Genomic DNA, 19,030 nt, shown 5'->3' on the forward strand with positions numbered 1-19,030 from the left:
AAGTCCACAATTACCGTCTGAAGGTTACACAATTATTTCAAGTCTACACAATTGATATTTGAGGATAAAGCTTTTAACAGAAAACACCCCTGAAGAAGTCACTATTGACGAAACGCATTGGATGACACGCAATTTGGATTTAGAGTGAATTGGAGTGGATACGAACAAGCCCGCCCATGCAAGGGTGACAACAAGAGCAAAACGCTTGTCTTATGATTATACAGATATGTACTTGTGATAAGCTTTTACTCTGTTTTACTTGTAGTTCTAGATTCAAATTTCATTTTATTTCTGAAATTTATACGAATTGTATTTGGCGATCTCAGGTCTACTGTATAGCAGGAAATATTTCACACCTGCATCATCTAACAAAATGCATATAAATTGGCACTGCACAAAAAACATTACTAATTATATTATATACATACATATATACACATTTATATATAATCACTAATAATAAACTTCTAATTGTTACTTTTAATAACATTATAGTGTTGTGTGTAATAACTCTGTACATGTGATATTTGTCATGGATATCCCTGTGTTAGAAACACCCAACTGAGAACAGGGCTGATGGCGGAGGAGGGTGTAGGATAAGAGATTGCTGTAGTGACTGAGCAATGAGAATATGTGACTTCTGTAATAATAAGATTTTACTCACCGGTAAATCTATTTCTCGTAGTCCGTAGTGGATGCTGGGAACTCCGTAAGGACCATGGGGAATAGCGGCTCCGCAGGAGACAGGGCACAAAAGTAAAAGCTTTAGGATCAGGTGGTGTGCACTGGCTCCTCCCTCTATGCCCCTCCTCCAAGCCTCAGTTAGGATACTGTGCCCGGACGAGCATACACAATAAGGAAGGATTTATGAATCCCGGGTAAGACTCATACCAGCCACACCAATCACACTGTACAACCTGTGATCTGAACCCAGTTAACAGTATGATAACAGAGGAGCCTCTCGAAGTATGGCTCACTACAGCAATAACCCGAATTATTTAACAATAACTATGTACAAGTATTGCAGACAATCCGCACTTGGGATGGGCGCCCAGCATCCACTATGGACTACGAGAAATAGATTTAACGGTGAGTAAAATCTTATTTTCTCTGACGTCCTAGTGGATGCTGGGAACTCCGTAAGGACCATGGGGATTATACCAAAGCTCCCAAACGGGCGGGAGAGTGCGGATGACTCTGCAGCACAGAATGAGAGAACTCCAGGTCCTCCTCAGCCAGGGTATCAAATTTGTAGAATTTAGCAAACGTGTTTGCCCCTGACCAAGTAGCTGCTCGGCAAAGTTGTAAAGCCGAGACCCCTCGGGCAGCCGCCCAAGATGAGCCCACCTTCCTTGTGGAGTGGGCATTTACAGATTTTTGCTGTGGCAGGCCTGCCACAGAATGTGCAAGCTGAATTGTACTACAAATCCAACGAGCAATAGTCTGCTTAGAAGCAGGAGCACCCAGCTTGTTGGGTGCATACAGGATAAACAGCGAGTCAGATTTTCTGACTCCAGCCGTCCTGGAAACATATATTTTCAGGGCCCTGACAACGTCTAGCAACTTGGAGTCCTCCAAGTCTCTAGTAGCCGCAGGCACCACAATAGGTTGGTTCAGGTGAAACGCTGAAACCACCTTAGGGAGAAACTGAGGACGAGTCCTCAATTCCGCCCTGTCCGAATGGAAAAATCAGATAAGGGCTTTTACAGGATAAAGCCGCCAACTCTGACACGCGCCTGGCCGAGGCCAGGGCCAATAGCATGACCACTTTCCATGTGAGATATTTTAACTCCACAGATTTAAGTGGTTCAAACCAATGTGACTTTAGGAACCCCAAAACTACATTGAGATCCCAAGGTGCCACTGGAGGCACAAAAGGAGGCTGTATATGCAGTACCCCTTTTACAAACGTCTGAACTTCAGGGACTGAAGCTAGTTCTTTCTGGAAGAAATTTGACAGGGCCGAAATTTGAACCTTAATGGACCCCAATTTCAGGCCCATAGACACTCCTGTTTGCAGGAAATGTAGGAATCGACCCAGTTGAAATTCCTCCGTCGGGGCCTTACTGGCCTCGCACCACGCAACATATTTTCGCCAAATGCGGTGATAATGTTTTGCGGTTACTCAAAAGGATAACTAAGGGATAACTAAAACTCCCTTCCTTTGAAGGAGTATCATCATTTCGGCCATTACCTTGGTAAAGACTCGGGGTGCCGTGGACAATCCAAACGGCAGCGTCTGAAACTGATAGTGACAGTTCTGTACCACAAACCTGAGGTACCCTTGGTGAGAAGGGTAAATTGGGACATGAAGGTAAGCATCCTTGATGTCCAGAGACACCATATAGTCCCCTTCTTCAAGTTTCGAGATCACCGCTCTGAGTGACTTTATCTTGAATTTGAACCTCTGTATGTAAGTGTTCAAAGATTTTAGATTTAAAATCGGTCTCACCGAGCCGTCCGGCTTCGGTACCACAAACAGTGTGGAATAATACCCCTTTCCCTGTTGCAGGAGGGGTACCTTGATTATCACCTGCTGGGAATACAGCTTGTGAATGGCTTCCAATACTGCCTCCCTGTCGGAGGGAGACGTCGGTAAAGCAGACTTTAGGAAACGGCGAGGGGGAGACGTCTCGAATTCCAATTTGTACCCCTGAGATATCACCTGAAGGATCCAGGGGTCTACTTGCGAGTGAGCCCACTGCGCGCTGAAATTCTTGAGACGTGCCCCCACCGTGCCTGAGTCCGCTTGTAAAGCCCCAGCGTCATGCTGAGGGCTTGGCAGAAGCGGGAGAGGGCATCTGTTCCTGGGAACTAGCTGTTTGCTGCAGCCTTTTTCCTCTCCCTCTCCCTCTGCCACGGGGCAGAAAAGAGGAACCTTTTGCCCGCTTGCCCTTATGGGAACGAAAGGACTGCGCCTGATAATACGGCGTCTTCTTATGTTGAGAGGCGACCTGGGGTAAAAACGTGGATTTCCCAGCTGTTGCCGTGGCCGCCAGGTCTGAAAGACTGACCCCAAATAACTCCTCCCCTTTATAAGGCAATACTTCCATATGCCGTTTGGAATCCGCATCACCTGACCACTGTCGTGTCCATAACCCTCTTCTGGCAGAAATGGACAGCGCACTTACTCTTGATGCCAGTCGGCAAATATCCCGCTGTGCATCACGCATATATAGAAATGCATCTTTTAAATGCTCTATAGTCAGTAATATACTGTCCCTATCTAGGGTATCAATATTTTCAGTCAGGGAATCCGACCAAGCCAACCCAGCACTGCACATCCAGGCTGAGGCGATTGCTGGTCGCAGTATAACACCAGTATGTGTGTATATACCTTTTAGGATACCCTCCTGCTTTCTATCCGCAGGATCCTTAAGGGCGGCCGTGTGAGCGCTTTATCCACCCTAGGGGGTGTTTCCCAACGCACCCTAACCTCTGGCGGGAAAGGATATAATGCCAATAACTTTTTAGAAATTATCAGTTTTTTATCGGGGGAAACCCACGCTTCATCACACACCTCATTTAATTCCTCAGATTCAGGAAAAACTACAGGTAGTTTTTTCTCACCGAACATAGGCCCTCATTCCGAGTTGATCGGTCGCAATGCGAATGTAGCAGAGTTACACACGCTAAGCCGCCGCCTACTGGGAGTGTATCTTAGCACCTTAAAAGTGCGACCGAAGTAATCGCAATATTGCGATCACAAACCTCGTAGCAGTTTTAGAGTAGCTTCAGACTTACTCTGCCTGTGCGATCAGTTCAGTGCTTGTCGTTCCTGGTTGACGTCACAAACACACCCAGCGTTCGCCCAGGCACTCCCACCGTTTCTCCGGCCACTCCTGCGTTTTTTCCGGAAACGGTAGCGTTTTCAGCCACACGCCCCTAAAACGCCGTGTTTCCGCCCAGTAACACCCATTTCCTGTCAATCACACTACGATCGCCGGAGCGAAGAAAAAGCCGTGAGTAAAAATACTATCTTCATAGCAAAATAACTTGGCGCAGGCGCAGTGCGAACATTGCGCATGCGTACTAAGCGGAATTTCACTGCGATGCGATGAAAAAAAACGAGCGAACAACTCGGAATGAGGGCCATAATACCCTTTTTAGTAGTAGTGGTATTATCAGAAATATGTAAAACATTTTTCATTGCCTCAATCATGTAACGTGTGGCCCTACTGGAAGTCACGTTTGTCTCTTCACCGTCGACACTGGAGTCAGTATCCGTGTCGACGTCTGTATCTGCCATCTGAGGTAACGGGCGCTTTAGAGCCCCTGACGGCCTATGAGACGCTTGGACAGGCACAAGCTGAGTAGCCGGCTGTCTCATGTCATCAACTGTCTTTTGTAAAGAACTGACACTGTCACGTAATTCCTTCCAACAGTTAATCCACTCAGGTGTCGACCCCCCAGGGGGAGACATCACTATTACAGGCAATTGCTCCGCCTCCACATCATTTTCCTCCTCATACATGTCGACACAAACGTACCGACACACAGCACACACACAGGGAGGACAGGACCCCACTAGCCCTTTGGGGAGACAGAGGGAGAGTATGCCAGCACACACCAGAGCGCTATATATATACAGGGATAACCTTATATAAGTGTTTTTCCCCTTATAGCTGCTGTATTGTTAATACTGCGCCTAATTAGTGCCCCCCCCCCAGTCTTTTTTACCCTTTTCTGTAGTGCAGGACTGCAGGGGAGAGCCAGGGAGACTTCCTTCCAGCGGAGCTGTGAGGGAAAATGGCGCCAGTGTGCTGAGGAGATAGGCTCCGCCCCCTTCTCGGCGGCCTTTTCTCCCGCTTTTTAGTGTAATCTGGCAGGGGTTAAAATTCATCCATATAGACCTGGGGGCTATATGTGATGTATTTTCGCCAGCCAAGGTGTTTATATTGCTGCTCAGGGCGCCCCCCCCTAGCGCCCTGCACCCTCAGTGACCAGAGTGTGAAGTGTGCTGAGGAGCAATGGCGCACAGCTGCAGTGCTGTGCGCTACCTTCGTGAAGACAGGATGTCTTCTGCCGCCGATTTTCCGGACCTCTTCTTGCTTCTGGCTCTGTAAGGGGGCCGGCGGCGCGGCTCTGGGACCGAACTCCACGGCTGGGCCTGTGTTCGATCCCTCTGGAGCTAATGGTGTCCAGTAGCCTAAGAAGCCCAATCCACTCTGCACGCAGGTGAGTTCGCTTCTTCTCCCCTTAGTCCCTCGATGCAGTGAGCCTGTTGCCAGCAGGTCTCACTGAAAATAAAAAACCTAAAACTAAACTTTTCACTAAGAAGCTCAGGAGAGCCCCTAGTGTGCACCCTTCTCGGTCGGGCACAAAAATCTAACTGAGGCTTGGAGGAGGGTCATAGGGGGAGGAGCCAGTGCACACCAGGTAGTCCTAAAGCTTTACTTTTGTGCCCAGTCTCCTGCGGAGCCGCTATTCCCCATGGTCCTTACGGAGATCCCAGCATCCACTAGGACGTCAGAGAAAAGTGTTTGTTACTCACCTGTGCTGATATCTGTAGGGATCTCCTCCTCCTTACACTGCTGATCACCCCTCATATACGTCTCTTCTTCTCCCTCTATATCTTCTTCCTTTATATCAGTCACATACGTCTCTTCTTCTCCCTCTATATCTTCTGCCTTTATATCAGTCACACACGTCTCTTCTTCTCCCTCTAGATCTTCTGCCTTTATATCAGTCACATACGTCTCTTCTTCTCCCTCTAGATCTTCTGCCTTTATATCAGTCACATACGTCTCTTCTTCTTCCTCTATATCTTCTGCCTTCATATCAGTCACATACGTCTCTTCTCCCTCTATATCTTCTGTTTTAATATCAGACAGACGATGGACCTAAAAAACAAACAAGAAACACTATAATTACATTTGCATGCAGTCAGATTAAACGGAGGTGAAACAGTATAATATCAGTGTATAAGACACACAGCTCGTCTACAGATCATATAGTGACAGTCACTTTGGAATATTGGGGAGACCCTAAATCCCACCTACCTGATCCTCCTGTGGGATCCTGTGATTCTCCTCTGTACAATCCTGGGAATACAGAGGACGGGGACATCTCTCTGGGGTATCTCTGTTACTGGGCCCATCTGTAGGAGACACACAGTGACTGAGTACAGTGTATATATGTGATTATCAGATGATGTGAGTATATATACCTGCTCTCCCCTGTACAATACATGACAGTCTCCTCTTACCCAGTGATGTGAGGGGCCGGTGATTCTCCATCATAACGTCCTTGTACAGACCCCTGTGTTCCTCTATATACTCCTCCTCCTGCATGGAGACATAGACAGTGACATCCTGACATCTTATAGGAACCTTACACACACAATGATACATTCATCACCCAGACACATCCCCTGGTGTTACTGTATAATGCCCCATTCCCAGCAGTCATCACACAGACACATTCCCTGGTGTTACTGTATAATGCCCCATTCCCAGCAGTCACCTCTCCAGTCATCACCCAGAAACATACACCGGTGTTACTGCATAATGCCCCATTCCCACCAGTCACCTCTCCAGTCATCACCCAGACACATCCCCTGGTGTTACTGTATAATGTGCCATTCCCAGCAGTCACCTCTCCAGTCATTACCCAGACACATCCCCTGGTGTTACTGTATAATGTCCCATTCCCAGCAGTCACCTCTCCAGTCATCACCCAGACACATCCCCTGGTGTTACTGTATAATGCCCCATTCCCAGCAGTCACCTCTCCAGTCATCACCCAGACACATCCCCTGGTGTTACTGTATAATGCCCCATTCCCAGCAGTCACCTCTCCAGTCATTACCCAGACACATCCCCTGGTGTTACTGTATAATGTCCCATTCCCAGCAGTCACCTCTCCAGTCATCACCCAGACACATTCCCTGGTGTTACTGTATAATGCCCCATTCCCAGCAGTCACCTCTCCAGTCATCACCCAGACACATCCCCTGGTGTTACTGTATAATGCCCCATTCCCAGCAGTCACCTCTCCAGTCATCACCCAGACACATCCCCTGGTGTTACTGTATACTGCCCCATTCCCAGCAGTCACCTCTCCAGTCATCACCCAGACACATCCCCTGGTGTTACTGTATAATGTTCCATTCCCAGCAGTCACCTCCCCAGTCATCACCCAGACACGTCCCCTGGTGTTACTGTATAATGCCCCATTCCCAGCAGTCACCTCTGCAGTCATCACCCAGACTCATCCCCTGGTGTTACTGTATAATGCTCCATTACCGGCAGTCACCTCTCCAGTCATCACCCAGACACATCCCCTGGTGTTACTGTATAATGCTCCATTACCGGCAGTCACCTCTCCAGTCATCACCCAGACACGTGCCACAGTGTTACTGTATAATGCCCCATTCCCAGCAGTCACCTCTCCAGTCAGCAGCGGAATGATCTTGTTGATGAGTTCCTAGATCTTCTGGTCACTGTGTCTCTCATGTATCAGTGAGTGAGGTGGAGGCACCGTGATGGGGCTCTGGGACCTGCTCGGTCCTCCTGACACACGAGGAAGGCTGCTGGGTGTCTCACGCTCACCAGATGTCTTCTTCACGCCTCTGTGAAATAGGGGAGACATAAATATCCTGTAAATATGCCCAAATCCCCTCACCTCCACAGTCATGTCCCTGTTTTATTACTATAGATAATAGGATTTTGGTACTTACCAGATAAATCCTTTTCTTCGAATCCACAGAGGGCACTTGAGTACTCTTGGGATATGGACGGTGCGATAGCAGGGATAGACACATTTAAAAATGTATATGTGTAACCCTCCTTCCCCCTCCATACTCCCAAGATGCCTTAGTGTTTTTTTTGCTGAGCAAAATTGAAGCGACGAAGAGGATGAACAACGGAGAATTACATATAACATTATAACATAACAGACAACTATGAAGTTGACACATAACATAACGGACAACTAGAAAGTTGACACGACAATAGATAACAATCACCTTAACATTTGAACAAGTCGGTGAAAATGTGTTACCATAAGAACTACTGAACTTACCACCAGCCAGGAGAAACTGCTCTGGGTGGGTGTCTAGTGCCCCCTGTGGGTGCAACGAAAAGGATTTATCTGGTAAGTACCAAAATCCTGTTTTCTTTTTTCATCCACTAGGGGTCACTGGAGTACTCTTGGGACCTACCAAAGTTTCCCCCTTGGGTGGAAGAGCTGTTTGGCACCTGTAACACTAGACGGCCAAAGCTAGAAGCTGATGCCGCAGAATTATCAAACTTGTAAAAGCGCACAAACGTGTGCACTGATGGCCATGTAATTGCACGGCAAGGTTGCGTCGTAGAAGCTCTAAGGCCTGCTGCCCATGACGTTCCCATCGACTAGCATGAAAGTGTACCTGACGAATGGTCAGGTTAATCTATCTGGCCGAGGTCTGTTTGGAAGCTGGCCAACCTATATTGACTGCATCATAGAGAACAAACAAAGTATCGTTATATGTACAGTTGATGTTCGGGCTACATAAACGCGGAGTGCACGTACCACATCCAATGTAGCTGGAGTACCCGAATCTTCTGAAAAACAGGAACTGTGATTGGTTGATTGATATGAAAGAAGATACTACCTGCGGTAGAAAAGCAGGATTTGTCCAAAGTTCCGCTCTGTCAGTATGAAATACCAGATACGGTGGCTTGCATGACAAGGCACCCAATTGTTCAACACGCCTTGCCGAAGCTAAGGTTAGGAGAAATACTGTTTCTTAACATCCACGAGTTGCAAGGGTTTAAAACTTGACTGAATAAACATGCAAAACCAGATTCAAGACCCATGGAGCTGTAGGTGGAATGAATGGAAGTTGAACTCTAAGGACACCTTGCAGGAAAGTGTGAACTGTTGGCAAAAGAGCCAAACGCCTTTGAAAGAAAACTGACAAGACAGAGACCTGCACCATTAGTGTTGCGAAACGTAGTCCTTCATCTAACCCCGTCTGTAAAAATAGCAAAAGATGGGATAACTTGAAAGAAGATGTCGGAAACAGCCTAGCTTCACACCAACCAATATAAGCTCGCCAAATCCTGTGATAATGAGCTGCTGAAACTGGCTTCCTAGCACGTAACATGGGGGGTCATTCCGAGTTGATCGCTAGCTGTCGTTGTTCGCAGCACAGCGATCAGGCTAAAAATCTGCATTTCTGCGCATGCGTACTGTCCGCAGTGCGCACACGTGACGTACTTTCACACAAAACTATGCAGTTTCACACAAGGTCGAGCGGCGCTTTTCAGTCGCTCTGCTGATCGGTGAGTAATTGACAGGAAGTGGGTGTTTCTGGGTGGTAACTGAGCGTTTTCCGGGAGTGTGCTAAAAAACGCAGGCGTGTCAGGTAAAAATGCAGGTGTGCCTGAGGAAACGGGGGAGTGGCTGGCCGAACGCAGGGCGTGTTTGTGACATCAAAGCAGGAACTAAACAGACTGAAGTGATCGCAAGGTAGGAGTAGGTCTGCAGCTAATCTGAAACTGCTTGAAAAAATTTCAGCACTATTCTGCTAAGCTAAGATACACTCCCAGAGGGCGGCGGCTTAGTGTTTGCACTGCTGCTAAAAGCAGCTAGCGAGCGATCAACTCGGAATGAGGGCCACGGTTGGTATAACCAACTGTGGAATGACCTCTTGTCTTGACAGTGGTTTCAACAGCCACCCCAAAAACGCAGCTGCGCTAAATCAGGGTAAAGGAACGACCCCTGCTGTAGTAGGTCTGGACGTAGCGGAATCAGCCAGGGATCATCTGCGAGTAGACCATGGAGATCAGAGAACCACACTCTCCGAGGCCAACGAGGTTCCATTAGTATGACGGTCGTGGACTCTCGTTTGATCCGCTTTAGCAACCGAGGAAGCAGCGGAAACGGAAATAGATACACAAGGCTGTATGGCCATGCTATGGTGAGAGCATCCACTGCCACTGTCTTTGGATCTCTTGTTCTGGACACATAACTGTCTGATGATTATGGTGAGAAGCCATTAGATCCACCTTTGGGTAACTCCACCACTGGACTAATAGCTGGAACACTTCTGGATGTAAGGCCCATTCTCCTGGAGGAAAATCCTGACGACTGAGATAATCTGCTTCCCAGTTGTGTATTCCTGGAATGAAGACCGCCAACAATATCATGTGGTGATGTTCGGCCCAATTGAGCAACTTTTGCATGGCCATGCGACTTCCAGTCCCTCCTGGTTTGTTGATGTATGCGACTTCCGTCGCATTGTCCAACATGACCTGAACAGCTTGAGACAGGAGCAAGTGAACTGCCTGACGCAGAGCGCTGTAAATTGCCCTGAGTTCCAGGACACTGATTGACAGTAATCTATCTCGGTCTGAACATAGACCCTGAAACGGGACAATGTTGGACCACTGCTCCCCAACCTTTGAGACTTGCGTCCGTCGTCAGAATTATCCAATTCCAGACTCCAAACCTTTTTCCCGCAGTGAGATTGTGTATGTGGAGCCACAAGAGTAGTGATACTCTGGCCCTGGAGACAAGCGCACCATCTGATGAATTTGTAGACGAGAGCCGGATCACTATGCGAGAAGATCCAGCTGAAAGGGACCTGAAGCGGAAATCTTCCGAACTGGAGTGTTTTGAAAGATGCCCCCATCTGTCTCAACAGTCGAATGCACAAATGCACCGAGACTGTCCGTGGTTTGAGCACTGGCAGTACTAGATGATGAATAACACAAGACAGAGAAAGATTGTCTCTTTGCTGGCGCACTCAAGGGAAGAAGAATAAATTTATTTATATTTATAATATTTATTAAAAAGTAACTTTTATTAACTTTATTTAAAAATAATGCAATTGAGAAAAATGTGAACAAGTATGTGCAAAATTCTGTGATTTCCGTGAGATGATTCACAAATGTAAAGAAAAAGATTTGAAAAAAATAATAGTAAATAATAAACAACTGTTACCCAATGCTTGATTTTTGTTTTTATAATAAAAGGCTGTTACACAATGCTTGATTTTTATTAAATTGCTTGGATATATATTCTGGATCGTGAGTGAATAAGTGGTGATTATACATTATATATCATTGATAAATTTTACCCACTTTGTGGTCCACTTTATTATACAGATGAGGTATTTACGTTCACTCACATGTGGGTGAAGGAGAGTTAGAGTTATGGGTAATAATCCTATCTGATCAGATATTGGTTGCACATAAGATTTATTGAAGAGTATTCAAATCTCTATTCATAATTAGGTGCGATCAATAAGCAGCAGTCTGTGATACAAACTCTAAATTTGGCAATGTGCACCATCTATGTCTGACATATATTCATCAAACTTATAGGCCCTACACACCTAGCGATAATTTGAAAGATATGAACGATCTCGTTCATAAATGAACGAGAACTCGTTCATATCTTTCAGTGTGGAGACTACAGCGATGAACGATGCGCGTCCCCGCGCTCGTTCATCGCTGATCTCCCGTCGGCTGTGCATGCAGGCCAATATGGACGATCTCGTCCATATTAGCCTGCACTTCAATGCAGCCGGGTGACGGGGGGAGTGAAGAAACTTCACTCCCCCCGTCACTGCCCCCCCGCCGCCGGGTTGCTCGTCGGCCGTATCGGCCGTCGGGCACCTCGGCGGCGAATCGCCGAGTGAGTAGGGCCTATTAGGGTGTATGTTTCAGTAGCAAGCTCTGTAATTAACAATATTCAAGTAATCAGAAAATTAATATCAGAGCTGTAATAGATATAGGGCTTACACTGAGTTCCCATATGGATTATATCTAGGGAACATTGTGCATATATCACTGTGGGTAATATCCCACTGTTATTGGTGGGAGTGCATTTTGGATTTATTAGAGGTCATTCATGTCTCTATCTGTAGTTAAATACGATCATAAACAACAGTCTGTGGTGCAGACTTTATGTTAAACAGTATGCCCCCTCTGTGTCTGAATCATATTCTTTAAACACGGCGTGTGTATTCAGGCTGCAAGCTCCGTGGTTGACAGTGTTGATACAATCATAGACAACAGTCTACATACAGCTGTATATCCATTGTAGTTCCAGCTACCAATTCCTGACCGGGTCAACATTGTTAATCACGGAACTTGCAGCCTGAACATATACACTGTGCCTAATAAATATAACTGAGACACAGAGGGTGCACACTGATAAAGTCTGCATCACAGACTGTTGTCTATGATTGTATCAACACTGTCAACCACGGAGCTTGCAGCCTGAATACACACGCCGTGTTTAAAGAATATGATTCAGACACAGAGGGGGCATACTGTTTAACATAAAGTCTGCACCACAGACTGTTGTTTATGATCGTATTTAACTACAGATAGAGACATGAATGACCTCTAATAAATCCAAAATGCACTCCCACCAATAACAGTGGGATATTACCCACAGTGATATATGCACAATGTTCCCTAGATATAATCCATATGGGAACTCAGTGTAAGCCCTATATCTATTACAGCTCTGATATTAATTTTCTGATTACTTGAATATTGTTAATTACAGAGCTTGCTACTAAAACATACACCCTAAGTTTGATGAATATATGTCAGACATAGATGGTGCACATTGCCAAATTTAGAGTTTGTATCACAGACTGCTGCTTATTGATCGCACCTAATTATGAATAGAGATTTGAATACTCTTCAATAAATCTTATGTGCAACCAATATCTGATCAGATAGGATTATTACCCATAACTCTAACTCTCCTTCACCCACATGTGAGTGAACGTAAATACCTCATCTGTATAATAAAGTGGACCACAAAGTGGGTAAAATTTATCAATGATATATAATGTATAATCACCACTTATTCACTCACGATCCAGAATATATATCCAAGCAATTTAATAAAAATCAAGCATTGTGTAACAGCCTTTTATTATAAAAACAAAAATCAAGCATTGGGTAACAGTTGTTTATTATTTACTATTATTTTTTTCAAATCTTTTTCTTTACATTTGTGAATCATCTCACGGAAATCACAGAATTTTGCACATACTTGTTCACATTTTTCTCAATTGCATTATTTTTAAATAAAGTTAATAAAAGTTACTTTTTAATAAATATTATAAATATAAATAAATTTATTCTTCTTCCCTTGAGTGCGCCAGCAAAGAGACAATCTTTCTCTGTCTTGTGTTGTTCTGTATTTTATTGTCTATGGCGGCACCCCCTATGATGAATGATGATTTATTCCTTGTAATCATATAATTAGGGGAAACTTTGATTATAAATGAGCCGTAATCATCCTAGTGCAGAGGACATCCCCGTTCCCCATCCCCTTGCATATCTAGATGATGAATAGCATGTACTTTCTGTTATGGCAGGTAAATGCGTTGATCCACCGTAATCAGAATCATTCCTAAAATGTAATTCTTTGACACAGGACGCGATTTGATTTTTTTTTTTTTTTAAGTTGACAATCCAAACGTACTGAACTAGTACACCGTACAACAGTAAGGCATGCTTAAGAGGTATTTGTTGAGACGAAGCCTTGATAAGAAGGTCATCTAAGTATGGAATGATTATCACTCCCAGGGATCTGAGATGAACTATCACCACAGACATCACCTTTGTGAATAACCGAGGCGCTTGTTGTACTGCAAACTTAAGTACGCCTGATGCGGTGGCCAAATTGGAATGTGTAAGTACACATCATTGAGATCCCGCAAAATCATGAATAGCTGTGGTTCTAAACCAGCAATCACTGACCGTAGGGATTCCATCTTGAATGTGTAGTAAGTGACGTACAGATTGAACCCCTTTAGGTTCCATATCGGTGTGACCAAGCCATCCGGCTTTGGTACTACAAAAAGATTGGAATAAAACCCTTGACCTTGTTGGTGTACTGGAACCTGAACCAAAACTGTTGAATGTATGAGAAACTGAACAGCGGTCTGCAGACCTGCTCACTTGTCTGCTGACACAGGCAGACCTGTCGTGAAAAACCGCATCGGTGGTAGACAAACTCAATTTTGAAACCTTTGAAAACAAAATTGCGGATCCAACCATCTGTGATATCTGAAACCACGCGAAGTGAAACGTCTGAAGGTGTGCTCCCACAGCCGAGATGGGCTGGGAGCCCGTCATGCCACTGGCTTGTCAGCGGCCTTTGTGTCCTGATGATGGTTAGTGGTTTGTTGAAAACCACGTCCCTCTGCATGGTTGTTCCTCTAGCCCACCCCACCCCTAATGTTGACATACCTCCCAACATGACCCTCTCCAGGAGGGACACAATGCTCTGCTTCTGGACTTTTCCCTTTCTCTATGATTGCCAGCACCTGTGTTAAACAGGTTAATGGATAAGAAAGGTGTTTCAGCACAGGTGATGGCAATCACAAATTAAGAGGGAAGTCCAGGAGCAGAGCATTCTGTCCCTCCTGGAGAGGGTCATGTTGGGAGGTATGTGTTGAGCATGCATACAAATGTCTTTTGTGTCATCATGTTGGGCAGTCCGATCACTCATCACTCTGGTTAATTCCCAGATATTTGTCGGTATTAGGGAGGGATCAACCAATTACTAAGGAAGTTGAAGTCTGGCCAGAGGGAGCTTTATTATGTTTGCAGGGTTGCTTTGAGTGTATTGATTGGGATCAGTTTATTGAGGAGGCTACTGGGGATTTAGGTGTTGATAACGATCGTTGGGCATCAATGGTGTCATTGTATATTAATTGTTGCATAGAAAGTGTTACTAAGAGGAAGTTAGCTCGTACCTTCCCAAATGACAAACCTTGGATGAACAGTGAGGTTCGTACCTTATTGAGAGCTAGGAATAGGGCGTTTAGAGTAAAAGACAAATTAGCTTATATGATTTCCCGGTTTAATTTAAAAAAGGGTATTCGTCTTGCTAAGGAAGCTTACTCGAGTAAGACTGAAAACCATTTTAAAGAATCGGGTGATGCAAGAACGATGTGGAGAGGAATTAAATACATCTCTGATTATAAAAGTTCTACTTCTGTCAGGATGGGCGGTCCTTCATCTGCTGAGCTAAATCACTTTTATGCACATTTTGAAGAGGTTGACTCTTCTACAGGTAACTCTTTTAGATTCCATTGAGATAGTTTTTTGACCCTGACTGAAGTTGAGGTTAGGGATTGTGTCAGCAGAAAGAACGTAAGGAAGGCTCCTGGCCCGGACTGTATTTCAGGCAGAGTATTATGGGCATGTGCTGAGCAGTTGGCAGGCATTTTTACAAAGATTTAAAACTTTTCTCTGAGTCAATGCACTGTTCCACGGTGCTTCAAAACTTCAAGAATTGTTCCAATTCCTAAGTCTGCGTCGGTCATTGGTCTGTACGACTATAGGCCGATTGCTCTCACTTCATTGATAATGAAATGTTTTGAGAGAATTGTTTTGGTCCATCTAAAATGTGTCATCCCATTGGGATTTGACCCTAATCAGTTTGCCTATCGGTCGAACAGATCAACTGAGGACGCAGCTCTTATGGTGCTTAGTAGAGTACTTTGTCATGTTGAAAATAGAGACACCTATGCTAGATTGTTATTTGTGGATTATAGTTCCGCCTTTAACACGGTAGTGCCGGCGGTGTTAGTAAAAAAGCTTTTACGAATCTGATATGATGCTGCCATATGTGATTGGCTGTTGGATTTCTTGACACATCGCCCGCAGTCAGACTGGGCTCTGACCTGTCTTCTGAACTGGTGTTAAGTGTAGGAGTTCCGCAGGATTGTGTTTCAAGTCCCTTCTTGTATTCCTTGTATACCTCTGACTGTGAGTCTAATTTGTAGACAATCTCTGTGATTAAGTTTGAAGATGATACCACTTTGGTGGGTTTGATAACCGGTGGAGATGAGAGTGGTTACAGAGAGGTGGTGAGAAGAAGTCAGCGCCGGGGTCTTACCTGTGTGCTGGGGCCGCGGGGCTGGCTTCACATGCGGCTTGTGGGCAGCACAGGAGGAGTGCTGCCGCACCAGGTCCGTGGGCAGTGGTAGCGGCGGTGAGGGGGTTCGCTCGTGGCGGCGGGACGCCGCTGCAGCGGGTCTCTCTTGCCGGAATGTTGCTAGGAGACCAGGGGCAGTGAGCTGTGAGGCTATGCAGAGATGTCTGCATTACTGGGCACCACCATGTTGGAGACCAAGTCTGAGGCATAGTTTGGTTTCCTGTTTCCTTCCAGCCAATCCAGGGAGAGTTATCCTTATAAAAGGGGGCTGGTTTTTGACAGGGAGGCCAGTGCTTCAAGTTACAACCCTGTTGTAGGTGCTTTAGCCCTTTGCTCACAGAATTCTTGCCGTATTCTGGTTTCTCCTAACCCAGCTTAGCCGGTTCTCAGTTGCTGCTGCAGCCCTGCCGTTCCTAACCTACTGCTGCCTGTGGAAGCGCTCCAGGAAAACCCAGTCCAGTTAAACCCTTAAACCCTGTCTTTCTGCCTCATATTTCAAGCCACAGTCTGCAGATCTTTGTCTCCAGCCACGTCTTTAAACTACCGTCCACAGTTCCACAGTTGATTATCTATAACCTCGTCTTTCAAGTCACAGTTCACCGTTCTTTGTCTCCAGCCACGTCTTTTATCATCATTCACAGTTCCACAGTTCATTATCTACAGTCTCGTCTTTCAAACCACAACCCGCAGTTCTTTGTCTACAACTATGTCTTTTAGTCATCGTCCACAAGCCACAGTTCCCTACTTCAGCCTCATTCTCAAGAACTACAACTCACTGACTCTTAGCCCCGCCTACGTTCCTCATTTCCCCTTGTACATGAGAAGGAACTACATCCAACCCCCTCGTCTTATTCATCTGCAGACAACCACTTCCTTGGGCAAGTCTCAGCTGCCGGATTCTCAAACCTTGCTAGAAGTGACAGAAGACTCGCTGAGTGGGGGGTTAAAAACAACCTGTTATTAAACAGTAAGAAAACCAAGGAGGTTGTGATAGACTTTAGGAAATCTAAAAAAATCGACATCTGTCCGCTGATTTTGAATGGTGAGGAGGTGGAAAGGGTTACCGATGTGAAATTTTTGGGGATTAAGTTCACGGAAGATTTATCATGGTTCTTGCATATCACGTCTGTGGTCGGGAAGGCTCAGCAGCGTCTTTTCTTCTTACGGAAGCTCCGAGTAGCAGGTCTGTAGCAATCAACTCGTTAACTTCTACCGCTGCGTGATTGAGAGCTTGCTGACCTACGCGATCACGGTGTAGTATGGTAATGCCAAGTGCTCGGATCTTGTTGCCTTGGAAAGAGTGATTAAATCCGCAGAGAGGATCATCGGCCAACCCTTGCCTAGGTTGGCGGATGTACTCACCGCGAGGAGTCTGTCAAAGGCAACCAAGATGATTGAAGATTGGGGTCATCCCTGTAATGTGTTTTTTTCCCTCTTGCCATCGGGGAGACGTTAGAGGTGTTTAAGATGTTGTACCACTAGGTTAAGGAATCGCTTCTGCCCTTCTGTGTATATGACATGAACTGTATGTAATTTCGCTGCACATGTTCATGTACAGTGACAATAAATTATTCTTATCTAAAAAAAAGGACTGAGGTCTAAAAGATTTGAACGCTGGTCCAGCGTATTTCCTTTCCTGTTGACTGAGTAATCCATTTGTCCAATTCAGGACCAAATAACATCAGTGGAAGGCAACGCCTCTACTTCTGGTTTTGACTCGGCCTCGGCCTGTCAAGAACACAATCACAGCGGCTGTCGGGCCACAAGCCAAGAACAAACTTGTCCAACGTCCAACGAAGCCGTACCTAAATACTCAACCAATTCACAAATGTGATCGGTAAGAAATAAAAGCTGGTCTGAGGAAAAACCCTGTTGTAGGCCTAACCTGAGCAACTACAGCCTTGTTAACCCAAGCTCCAACTCAAACAGGTGTAAGCATCACCCCTGTTGCTGTATACATGGATTTTAGCATGGCCTCCAGCTTACTCTCCGAGGGGTCTTTAAGCGTAGCTGCACCCGGGACTGGAATAGTCAATTTTAGTGAAAGTTTAGAAACTGAAGACTCCACCGATGGCGATTTAGTTGTCATAGCCTGTGGGAAAAGATATTTAGACAGAAATCGTGTTGTCCCAGAAAAGTGTTTAACTGGATTTAGCCATGCTTCTATTAAATGCTTATTCAGAGATATGAATAAGAAAAACACACAGTCACCCATAGTCTGCTAGCAATAAAACCTCATATGTTTCAGTGCAACCTAGCAGCTGGCGTACCGCTCTAATGAGATCATCATAGCTCGGGCTATTAGTGACCTCACTATCTGACTCCTGACCCAATGCTGAGATATCAGATGTGGCGTTGAATCATCAGAATGTGATTATGAGACAAACGATGACCATTCTTAGAAATTGAACTATACATGGACTTTGTAACCCACCAAAGTTCTAGAAACATCCTGAGACCACTGTGGCCGGAGAGACCCCAGCCCACGTGGACAATGGCCGCCGCGGCACTGAAGGGGTTAACCCCTAGTGCCCGGCGCCATTATAAGGACAATGGGAGCTTGGCTCCATATTTAAAATGTATAGGGCGCTAGGCGCCAGGTGTTTAAAATGCTTTTAAAAGTGTATTTTAAAGGTGTGCCACGGTCCCGGACCTCTCCAGCGACCGCGGCAGTGAGGGCAGCCCCCGGCGTACTGAGCAGAGTGTGCGCGCCGGGGGAGAGGGGAACCGCTGCAGCCGGGAGATCAGCTCCCACTGCAGCCATCAGGTGTGCGCCGCCGGAGTCCGGGAGCTGTGTGTGCGTCGGGGGAGAAGGGTGAGCCGCTGCGGGTGGGAGCTCAGCTCCCGCTGCAGCGCGCTCTGTGGTTGCCTCTGCTGGGGGGCCGGGAGCTCTGCTCCCAGCGACTCAGCCCATCGGAGGTGGTCAGCCGCAGCAGCCGGGACAAACGTCCTGGGCTGCTGGGCGGTGCGCCGCAGCCCAGCTCCCTACCGGACGCTGCAGCGAGGGCACCGGATACAGCGCCGCACACAGGGGACCAGACTAGCCGGCTCCCTGTGCGTCGAGGCCACCAGAGTGCGCCGCTCAAGGGGTCTGGGCTAGCCACCTCCCTAGCGGCGGGGG

General features: G+C 46.2%; 1 pseudogene; it reads right to left on the reverse strand.

Annotated features, from left to right (window-relative positions):
* Nucleotides 1-19,030, reverse strand: part of LOC134984282 (gastrula zinc finger protein XlCGF26.1-like) — a 265,738-nt pseudogene that overhangs the window by 17,786 nt on the left and 228,922 nt on the right.

The sequence above is a fragment of the Pseudophryne corroboree genome (assembly GCF_028390025.1).
Source record: "Pseudophryne corroboree isolate aPseCor3 chromosome 3 unlocalized genomic scaffold, aPseCor3.hap2 SUPER_3_unloc_47, whole genome shotgun sequence".
NCBI lineage: Eukaryota > Metazoa > Chordata > Amphibia > Anura > Myobatrachidae > Pseudophryne > Pseudophryne corroboree.